Here is a 12,064-nt window from a genome sequence, read left to right on the forward strand (position 1 = left end):
ACGTTCACTTACTTTACACCCAGCTGAGCACGAGTTCCAGTATGTTTCCGCATATTGGTGAAGGTCTGTGTTGTCACTTCGTGGTGACTTTGAGCAAAGTTAACTATGTCACCCTTCTCTGTTGCAGGGATGCTGTGATGAGTAACATTTTAAGTAATTAATTCAGTGTATATTGGACAAATAAAATAAAAGACCAGCATTTTACTCACAACGTATTTATTAATTTTAGCTAAGAATGTTGGGTTTTCCCTGATGAAGACGTGGCCAGAAATAAAATGCCGGTTCGTCGAAACTGGTCAGTGGTTTAAAAAGTTAATTTCAGGAACCTATGTTCATGATGATACAGGAAATGATGTTGTTTCAAAAAATTAACTTTAGGGATCCAATCAATCTACATGGTGATATGGGGAATTACCCTGTTTTCAGTGTCTGGCGTGATGCAGGAGAGTGATGCTGCTGTTATTTGAAAACTATGGTTGATAAAAACAATATTGTCTATACAGTGCTTGCAAAAAGAAATCTATTTTTTGATAGATTGTATTTTTATACATTGTCCTTTTGTATTAAATGTATTTTGAGAGTAAATATATATGTTATGCCCATGTTTTGTGGTTTGAATGTTGCTTGATATAATGGATGAACGATTGCTGAACTTGTTTACGATGAATGAATAACTTAATGTATATTTCCATTGCAATTTTAGCTGTTTATAATGACTGGAAACAGCAGGACTCATCTGAAAGAACACTGTTGTTCATTTTGACTGTAGTTGATAGAGGCTGGGTGCATGTTGTGCCTGGTCCAGATTCCAATCAGGAAGACACAGATTGATTGCTTTGACCAATCAGAGCTCTTTACACACTGTCAGTCGGCTGCTTGATAGTATGCTCCGTGTGAGATTGTTCATGTATTTGCCAGACATATAAGGCAATCCAGGTTTAATCCAGGCAATGGCCTACCAGTGGCCCCTCTTTCTGTAGGGTCTGCAGGATATCACCTTACTTACAAGCCTCTGGTACTTTGCTGTCTCCTTACCTCGTTTGCATGGACATGATAGATGGCACACTGTGCAAGGATTTATAAAGCAATTATCTGCATAGTTCTGTGATCAAATATTACAATGGCAAAATTACCTTGTAAGAAATGCCGCCCTCCTCTGACACCTAAAGATGCATGATAGCATTTTTAGTTACATACTCCACAGTTGCCAAAAAGGTGCATTCCAATCTGTAGGTACTTATCCAGTCTGGTTTTTTTCTTAGAATTCTGGGACTTGTAGTCTGAGTTTTATAAAGGGAAAAGCAGAACTACAAGTCCCAGAATGCAAAGGAAAAACCCGGACTGCAAAGACACCTACAGATTGGAATGGATCATGTTGGCAACTGTGATGCTCTCTAACCTCCATAAAGTATGCCCGTTCTCACATATTTATGTTTGGTAGCTAGGTTACAGAACTGTGCATGTTATAAACTTGCAGGTCTGGGTAAATCCACATGTGACAAAATGGTAAACGCACTATTAGTAAAACTGATGTAAAGCAGAATATGGAAATAGCAAGAGAAGTAGACACCATTAAACACACAAACACACACACACACCATGTAGAACACACATCTCAAATGGCACTAGATTGGCTGTGTTCCCAACATGTTAACAGAAAGTCTATTTATATAAACAGAAAACTTTCAACACCACAAGGTCCAGCATCATGCATAGGCAAGCCAGGCGTTTGCCCAGGACATACATGTTCCAGGGGGTGCCTGGGTCTGCCCATAGTTTCACACACAGCTTCTGTCTTGCTGATTTCTTTCAGCAGCTCAACCAGCCATCATGCTGGGACCTCCTGCTGAGCTATCCTCAACTCTTGATCTGATGTCAGGCTCATTTCAGAGAGTGGAATTAAAGTTCCTAAGTTCTTTGCAGCCATTTTTCCATATCTTGTCTCCTTGGTTGATATATGGAAGTAAAACCATATCATCGAGATTGTCACTTTATCCAATAGTGATTTATAGCGTGTTTCCTTCCTTACATTTGACATTTGTTCTTTAGGGTACAACACGGATGCATTTTAAGTGCTATACTAAACCTACTTTGCCACTTTTTTTCTGAAGAAGAATCCGTGTTGTGCACATTTCTCCTTTCAGAGGGAATTATAATTCTGTTGCCTAGCAGGTTTCCATGAACATGTCTTGTATTGTGTCAGGTTCATTTATTATATGATTTGGAACTTTGTAACCTACCTCGATAGATAGAAATTGGTAGTGAATATCTTCAAATAAAACCATGCCGAAAACATCGGATTTTGGTGTCTAATTAACATGAGATTGCAGAGATGTATCCTACTCCCGAATTACGATTTGAGGAAACTGGGTTCAAATCTTGCCGTTCCGCACATGACCAAATTATGTTATCATAGGCAAATCACTTTTTTAAAACTGTGACTTATTTTTTTTGCTGCAAAAATTGTTACCACCTACAAGTGTACACTATAAAAATAGCCTCAATCATACATGGTTCAATTTAGCATTAGAACAGCCGGTGAAGGCACTAATGGGACACAATGGGGATGTTCTGAATGACTACATGGCATTTCCTTAAATCTGTACGTATTGTCAAAAAAAATCATTTTTTACCTCACGTTTTAATCCTTATCTTGAGGGTGATTCGCATTATGTACAGTAGTGAATCATAGTGCGACTGCACATTTTTTATAATGCAGAGAGTGGTCGCTTTTGACCCTTCTCTCCATTACATGGGAAAGCTGATGAGAAAGTGGGCACCGGAACTGCCTACTTTTGCACCCCTTTCAGAGATCCCTATTGGAAAAGCCTTTCCTTGTATTGAAGGAAAGTACTTATACTTCCCTTGTGTACAGAATTTTCTTTTTTTAAAACATCAAGGGGCTTTTTACAATGTTTACGCCCAACTCAGAAGTGGAAGTAAAAATTGGTGAATTTACAAGATGAATTTTCACCTGATCATATGGTGATACTTAAGGAATGCTTCGGGGTGCTTATACTGGCAGGCCTGTTAAGCGGTGGGTACTGATAACTACTGTAGTGTTACATACCGCCTGTTTTAGCGTTACCGCCACTGCTGTAATGTGGCATACAGGGGCAAAGCCAGATCAATCATTTGTAATTTGTCATGATTTTCTGCTTGGGGGGGGGGGTATTGTTTCACCCGTGGCGCTGTCTGTGCAAAGGCCGACCCTGAGCACCACCATACACCATTATTGCCCAGTCACGCAATGTTTCTAAACTCTGTAACCTGGCTTCTGCAGAAAGTATGGGCCTGCAAACTAGAACATGGCACCCAGTGGTGGAAATGACAGAAATCATTCCTGTAAGGTAACCAAAAGCATTTCCAGAGTAACCTAAAGCAGCATTGCCCTGCCAAATCCTATAAGACATATCACGCAGTTGTTAAATGAAGGAAGAAAAAGTGCTCTGAGCTCTGTGTTGGGTGCTATGTATGTATGCTCTCTGGGCAAGCTTCAGCTCCCAGTTACCTCAGGGTTAGGTACGCGATATAAATAATAAACTAAGCTGGTCAGATGTTCGATTTCTATAGCTGGTGTTTCTTTCTCAGGCACTCTGCTTAGGATAACTAGGCACTGCCACCTACACAACACCCCATGTTGGTGCGGGATGCGCTTCATCAACTTCAACAGCCTTTTAGCAATCATTTCTTGTGAACGCAAAACACGGCTATCATTCCTTTGACTCGAGTGATCTAACAATTAACAGCATGTGGTTCCCAGTGTTGTATGCTGTATTTAGGGCTCTCAGCATCTGTGGGTGGGCGGGGCTACTAAGTGGGCGTGATCCCGATGATTACCGAATACCAGCTCCATCATTCTACCAAGGGGATGCAGAATATCATACAACACCGGCTTGTTCTTCAGTGTTCTGCTGCAGCTCTTCGCTCTCCTATGTGTGCTGCCTTTCACAGACGTTTCCCAGCCAAAGTCTCCACGTGCCCTTGGTGCGCACGCACCACCATAGAGTGCCTTCATCTGTTGTTTTCTATTAGCTCTATTGCCCCCTGGTTTTTGACCAGAGTTTATTCAATGGTGAAGTACATGTGTTTGCTCCTGCATTGCTGCACCAGATATCTGCAACCTTCCTAGCGGCGGCAGACACTCTAATGCACGGCTTTTTCCTTTAGGAGGAATGCACATTTCCAAACTGGAAGACATTTGCCGATGCACACATCTGTGCAGAAAAGCAGTATTAAATGCAATACCAAAATTACACAATTCCAATAATTTTTCCTAAGACATTTATTGCTATATAATGCATTAAAAAAATTCCAAACATTAAAAAGATAAAATCCAACCACTGCCTTCGCCTAGTGCTTGCCACCTATTGTATTTATTTATTTGCATTTTCAAAGCGCTCACACAGCCCGGGGGCATCGAGGCGCTGTTACAGGAATATGTTTTAGTTGTATATTTATAAGGCACTTTATTTCCAGAGGTTTCTAAATACGGACCTGGGGATCGAACCTGTGTTGCTTTGTGCCATCTTGTTTCCAAGGCGAGCACGATCCACCCGGATATGCAGAGCAGCCAAATGTATCCCAGATTTTCTAAAAACACAACTTTGACCTTTTGCTGGCCAGACCTCGATCTTAATATTCCAGCTCAATTCCCTAGTTCATAAAAAGTTCCTTCCTGCAGCCATTGCATTATTGGCCGATGGAATGTCTCAATTTAGCAGAAAGGAAGGAGAGTGTTGTAGAGCGTAAAATAAGCATCTAATTGCAGATCTTATCCAAACATTACATACATTATTTCTGCAATCTTAATCTAGGACATCAAAGGGCAGTTGTGGCAGGGAAAAACTGCCTGTGGAAACGCTCCGGAATAGATTCAAAACGCTGAAGTTTTGTCAGCAGTATCGTGCCTAGCAGACTGCAAAGCTGCAAACTACTGGGAGTCCTACCTCTATTTCTACACCGGCTGGAGCCTGAAGGAAGGTGGTGTCTGGGAAGTTCCCATAAAACCATGTGGCAGGCGCGAAGTGCTGAGAAGGGCATCAAAGGTTGTGGCTGAGGAGGCCTTGTTGCCCCGGATCCAAGTCCTGCCAACTTGCCTATTGTTGCAACAGGGGCCTTTGTGGTCCACGGTGGACGGCGGAGGAGTGGCCTGGATTGCGGGTAAGCAAATGCCCCCCTTTTGAGGCATTTTGTCTGTTTGTCTAACTTTATAACTACAAACGCATGAAGAGTCTGGGCTGATTGTGGCTACCTGCTAAATAGACGCAACCCGAAAGCATAGTGCAACGGCTTGCTACCTCGTTGGAGGTAGCCTTTTTGACCACAGCGAGTTGGTTAGCCTTTTGCCTGGCTCTCTGTTAAATTAGTCTAAAATATTGACTATTATAGCGGCTCTTTATTTTTCATTACCTGCAAAATTTGGTCCACGATACACCAGTAAAATCAAATCCTTCTACGGCTCAGGTTGTGGCACGACTTTGCCATGAAGAACTCGGCCACTCGCAAACAGGGTTTTGGGAGTGAATCAGCATGGGCACTTAAGAAATTGCATAGCCCTAAAAGCTAAAGCCCCTCTGAATGAGGGGAAATAGGGGAAAACCGTTCCACCCACTTTTACCCAACTGCCCATTACGACCTTCATTGAGGTCTTTCCAACTCTTTCCATTTCCAAATGGCAAGGAGGATCCATCTTCCCCGCACCAGGTTGCTCGTCCAAATGCCTCACCGAACATCGACAACAAAAACTCTCTGTTGAAACTATGTATTGTCCTAAAACGCAATCCTATTGGCAGTAATATTAATCCTAAAAACAATACAGATGACTGTAAAAACATAAATGGGACTAATTTATCGGCTTCCCCTTATCTCTCCAAATTGGCCACGCCATAAACATCGGGAGAATCAAGTTCTAGTGATTCAGAGAGTGATGACGAAGTAGACACTTTGCTGCCAACTAGAACCGCAGTATGCATTTTGCACCCCAATTAGCATCTAAACTGAACACGATAACGGCTAGTGTTGACGTATTGATGGGTCTCTGCTCAACTATTATAAAGGAGCAGCATGAATTTAAACTGATATCAGCAAACATTGTGGACCTTATACTGGAAATCACTCAGCCCACAAACTCCTCCTTAGCACCATTTTAGAAGAGGGGGCACAGGCCCTCTCTCCTTCCCCCAGTCAAAAGGATACCCCCCTAAAGACAGGACAGCGGCACAAGATCATGGCGTGGTGCACCAGGACTGTGAATTGGCCACTATAGAGGAAGAGGAATGGGACTTCGAGGAAGTGTCGATTACTCGCTACTCAGCAAAAGAAGTATCACCTGTTGCCACAGCCATTCAGACCATAGGGCCAGTGGGGAGGAAATCTAAGCCTATTGGTACTAAGAATAAAAAGGTTTTGCAAAAGAAAAGGGGTTTCATCCGCGCAGACAGTGATTCTACAGCTACTTGTACTAACGTGCACACTGCTGGAAATACACAAACACTGGTAACTCACACTTTAGCTGATGGCACGAACAGGCGGGTGTATCTTCAAGGAGCAATAGATCGTTGGCTTGGCGCACCTCCAGCCACACCAAAACCCCTGCGACCTCCCCAACCCCTAAAATGCTGACAAATGGTATTTCAGCTGTGAGGGCTGAGTTGTATTCAGTGCAAGCTAAATCTTTATCCCCTAGTATCTCTTCTCATCCGGCCCTACACGTACACAACCTCCTCAAACCTTCCATCCATTGGGGGTCTCGATAGCTTGCCACATAGTATTCAGCCCCTGGTATCTGGAGTTGCATTCTGTAAGAAACCTTTGCTAGAAGAAAATATTAACGTATTGGGTAAATGCGTCAGACTGGAGGAGATCCATCTGACCAATTGTAGCCCATTTTTGAATTGCGAAGTAATTGTAGAAATCTTTTCTCAAATTGGTGATCTGTCCTTAATCAGCTCTGCCGACATTAAGTATGTTTAGCTGCCCAAGTAAGATAGCGTGACTAACTGGGCAATTCTTGAGTTTGTGTCACCTGTAATGTTTGCTGTGCTAAAAACCTATGTAAATTCACTGGAGTCATTAGGATTCAAATTAATAATCTTCCGTAAGCAGGCATCCTTCACGTCTGATGTTGGATTGCAAACCCTCTTCTACCATCAGCACACACCATGTGGCATAACCATTACACGGAACATGAGTCGCTTAAGGCTTGTTCCCTTAACATCTTAATAAGCCATTCAATACATAAATCAGCTGTCCGATGGACCTGTGTAGCCGTGCCAGTGGGGTCCGTTTCACACACAATGGTGCTTCCGCAGCTGTCTTGGGTCTCTTGGAATACCCGTGGACACCATACCTACTTGGATCACCCGAGGGGTTTATCATTATTAACAACCAAAGATATATTTATACTTCAAGGGACCTGGCGTGTTGCCAATTTTAATATTGATGGATATGGCATACTCTGTAAACAAGCTATAGGTGCCCTTAGAGGCTGTTTTACGGGTGTCCTAGCAATAGGCGCCCATACTCTATTTATTCGCAAACATTTTACAGTGGACTATTCTCTTCCCCAGGAACTCTCAGCTTTCATCCTGGTGCCTCAGATGGATTAAATAATTTTGATTGTTAATATTATGACCCCCCTCCCCCCAAATGGCAAGGCTACACAGAAAATCCAACGGTTGATTGCATCCATTCTATTGAAATGGTACAATAATTATCCAGTAAGCGAAGTGCTAATGGCTGGTGATTTAAACGTACATGATTTACATCAAATTCCGATTGAGGCGATAGACATGGCTGCTGCAGAAACTCGTCTGATGTACTCTGTCAGCAGGTTGGACCGTGGGTGGCCATGATTTCTTATGGCTTATGATCTAATGTGCCTTCCTAGCGTAAATCGCGGACTTGCAAGCTCCAAATATACCTGGACAAATGGCTGTGTAAAATCGCGGTTGAACTATGTGCTAGTAAACAACAGAATGCTCGATAGTTCTGACCCATTGAACATTCAGAATAATGGCCTAAGTGACCAGGCCTCCCTCGACTGGGTAGCCAGGTTGGGTAGCACATATACCACATCGCATATTATTACTCCTGTCGGGATTAGCCTAGCGAGTAACCACCTATTGTGGTCAGGTCAAATAATAACTAGATTTAAAAGTTATCTGTTAGAGCCGCAAGCCGAGTTGCTTTGTTAGTTTGGAGAACACGCCTGGAATATACATCATTCAATCGTATGTATTGCCAGTGTTGTAGGCCCAAAAAAAGTTACCTCACTAGCAGACGATCCTAAACAAGCTAGGGCACCCTTCAATTCCCACCATTATCTGTAAAAACAAAAGGCATCTTGACGTAGGGAGAGAGCGAGGGTCAGAGTGGACTCTGCTTTTCTCCCCAGTGAGAGGAAGTTGAAACTTACAGCATTGAGGACACAGTATAATAACTGGTTGACGGTTCAGAGACATTCGTTGGATAATGTGAATTGGCTCTGGCTCTTTGGATCCCTTATGTGTAATGATAACCGTACATTTTGGTCTAAATTTAGGGCCCATATTGCTGGAACTTCCCCTGTTGAACTGCATGCTGCTTTTGAATCTCAATAGGTGAAGTATATATCACTAAGCTCTATCATACTGACTCTGACCACAACCAGGAAATGGCTCCTCGTGCCCACACACAGACATGTTTTGATGAAAAATGTTATTCCGAAGAAAGTGGCAGAGAGCTACATTTATTTGGGCTTTCCTTTAAAACAAAATCCCTCTCGTTACCTCCATAAAGAATTCTTAGTCCCTAGAATTGGGAGGAAGTGGTTAATCATTAAGCAATATGTGACCAGTAAAGGAGGTAATAACTTGGAATGCCTTCTTACCATCTATCGAAGAGTATTGTACCTGCGATATTATATGGCCTGCAAGCTCTTCCCCTGGCCTTGGTCTCTTGGCTGGACAAATTTGAAGCAAAGATATTACACTCAATGATGAACCTCTCCAATTCTGTCCAGGTAGAGGAGTTGAGATTAGAATTCAGAGTGTGCTGTTTTGTTACCCTTTGTTTGGTTCAGCGATCCCTCCTTTATTTGAAGGTTATGCACCCGCTGAACCAAGGAAATGGATTGTTGGAAATATTGGCAAAAGGCAAAACGCATATGTTAATGACCTGGAGAAATCTACTCTAGACCTACTGTCAACTTTGGATCTAGAAATGGTCCTGATCCGTGAGGCTCCTAATAGGGAGACCATTATGAAAGATAATGCTGCATTTTGGCTTACTGCACAAAAACCCAGACTCATTTAAAAGTGGAAAAGGTTGCTTTAATGTGACTGGCCAAAGCTTACAATTAAACGCTTACCTGGCTCCATGGCCTTACAGACTAAACAAATATTTAAACAACCAATTAACTAATTACACATTTTTCATTTTCCCCCAACAATTAAATAATTAAATAAAGCCATTTCCTCCCTAACTGTCCCTTGGACCCTACCGTCTCCTTACCCCTTTTCCAGGCGTCCCGCTTTCTCCCTGGGGCCATGCCCATCCAGGCTCAATACCTGTTCCCCCGGGGTGGCCCGCTTGTGCAAACAGCACCACCCCATCCTTTCCCGTGTCATTCCCCCATTGTGCTTCCCTCCCCCCACATCAAAAGGGGCCATGCCCCCGGCACCAGAAAAACCCTCCCCCGAGGTGTTCTTTCTGCCCCTTCCACCACTTTACTTTACTTCCAACTCTTTAACCAATCTCCCAACCAAGAGCCCAGGTCCGCCAGATAATGATTCTTCCCATAAATCGACAAGTGTACACCATCCTCCCTAAAGATCATGAAACCTTCATACACTATTTCCTTATGTTCCATAACCTGCACCGCCACAGAGGCACAAAACTTAACCATCTCTCTGTTGATCCCTTTCCTAGCCCGCTCTATCGCTCCCTCACTTCTCGCTCCCCGCCACACTCTCCGCGGCAACAACTTAGTCCACAACACCTCTGCTTGAGGCCACATTTCACACACCCAGACTAAATCCCTTTTCATTTTCCTTAGCAGAGCCCCCCCGTATCCCTTACCAGGTAATTCTCTCCAGCATGAATAATCAACACCTCTGGAGCCCCATAGCGTTCCCGCAACCCTGCCAACATAGGAAGCAACTGGTCTCAGCGCAGACCCCCTAACCCGTGCCATCTTACCACCACATCCTTATAGCTACACCCCAGTTGCCTGCCCAGAACCCTTTTCTCCGCTTCTTTCCCAGCCCATTTAACAATTGAATGGCCGACAATCCACACTTGCGCCAACTCCCCCTCCTTTCGCACAGCAGCTGAAAAAGAAATTACAAAAATTACTACAATAATACATTCTCCCAAACGCTGTTGTCAACCAAGTCCTCTGCCACTTTCCTTCAAAATTCCCCTTAATGAAACTCCCTGACATACCCCTTGTATCTCCTGGACCTCCAACGCCCCAAACTTTTCACCTTATCCTCCGAGAAACCCAGCCTATTACCCTCCGATGCTGCACCCATCCTGAATGAATGTGTACCAAAATCCCCTGCCTTTTCTCCTACTACTAGAGCCTTACGCAATACCCCCAGGACTTGTGCCGCTGAAACCGGCGTCCCATCCTCATACTTAAACACCAAGCCTGTCTTACCCCCACAACGCTCCTTCCACAACCTACCTGTCTGCAGTGGGCATAAGTCCTTGCTCCCCTGACCCAACAAAACCCAAGAACCCTTTCCCTTTTGGTCCGTTTTAGACCTATTAATCTTGATGTCTAAACCCAATTCTGTAATTTGCACATCCTCCCACTGCAATCCCCCAGACCCCCATTTTCCCCCCACCAACTCCGAAACCCGAAAAACCCTGAAGAATAACCAAGTAAAACAGGTCGCAAACAGCTCCCCCTCCCATACCGACCAGCAAACTCCCCCACTGCCTTAACCAACCTCTGCAGCAATTCCGCCGATATCGGCCTCCTCTTGTCCTTGTCCCTCTTACTCTCCCTTGCCCATCCTTCTAACATCCTACTCGCCATTTCCCCCCCACTCGGCTGAAAACCCCAGAACCATTTCCCATAGAAAGCAATCCCTGATAACTTCCCTGCTATAGTTGCTCTTGACCAGCCCCTGTCCATGCACCTCAGGAGGAAGTTCATGACATCATCCCTCCTCCGCTCTTCCGCATCCCATCTACCCTTCCAACTACAAGCTCCCCCTCCAATAAAATCCTCCCAGGCCCTCCTATATGACTCCTTAGATGCCGAGGCCAATGAACCCTCCACCAAAGCAAGTGCTCTCAGCTTCCTATCTTCCACAGCTCCTCCGGAATCTGCTGCCCCTCCTGATCCGCATCTGGAGCCAATCCACGGAATCTCTGCCATTGAAAACGAGATAATGCATCAGCGATGCGATTATCCTTCCCTGGAACATGTGTTGCCTTAAACACCACATTCCATTCCATGCAGCGCAGAACAAACTCTCTCATAAGTCTTGCCACCCTCTGATCCCTTGCTGACTGCCTGTTCACCACATGGACCACGCATTCATTGTCAACATTGAAATTCACTTTCCTATTCTGCAAATCCTTCCCCCACAATTCCAATGCCAGCAGCAAGGGGAAAAATTCAAGGAATGCTATACTCCTTCCCTCCTTCAACCACAGAGCTGGCCATTTCTCCACACACCATTTCCCCCCCCCCCAAAATACTCCGAAACCTCCTGCTCCTGCTGCGTCAGAAAATATCTGTACTTCCCATGTCACCGGGTCTCCCTGCAACCACATTGACACCCCGTTAAAATTCTCCAAAAAACGCAGCCAAATTCTGCAGTCCTCCCTCACTGCCCCCAAAACTCTTATCCGATGATGTGGGCACTTTGCTCCCGCCATAGCCCTCGCCATGTTCCTACAAAACGCCCGCCGTGGGGCCACCACCTTGCATGCAAAATTCAAATGCCCTACCAATCTCTGCATGTCAACCAGCATCATTTTCTTGGCCCCTACCGCTCTCTCCAGCAGTACCACCAGTTTGCTCACCTTGTCGTGCGGCAAGTGTGAGGTCATGGCCACTGAA

At 44.4% G+C, this 12,064-nt stretch overlaps 1 long non-coding RNA gene across 1 annotated transcript in view; it reads left to right on the top strand.

Annotated features, from left to right (window-relative positions):
* The first annotated feature begins 5,027 nt into the window (after window positions 1–5,027).
* LOC138569051 (uncharacterized) overlaps window positions 5,028–12,064 on the top strand; it is a 75,716-nt gene continuing 68,679 nt past the window's right edge. Inside the window, exon 1 of the long non-coding RNA XR_011303085.1 lies at window positions 5,028–5,163. This is a non-coding gene — a long non-coding RNA (uncharacterized lncRNA). The remainder of the gene's footprint in view (window positions 5,164–12,064) is intronic.

Source organism: Ambystoma mexicanum, chromosome 2q (genome assembly GCF_040938575.1).
Source record: "Ambystoma mexicanum isolate Mex_15411 chromosome 2q, UKY_AmexF1_1, whole genome shotgun sequence".
In the NCBI taxonomy this organism is placed as follows: domain Eukaryota; kingdom Metazoa; phylum Chordata; class Amphibia; order Caudata; family Ambystomatidae; genus Ambystoma; species Ambystoma mexicanum.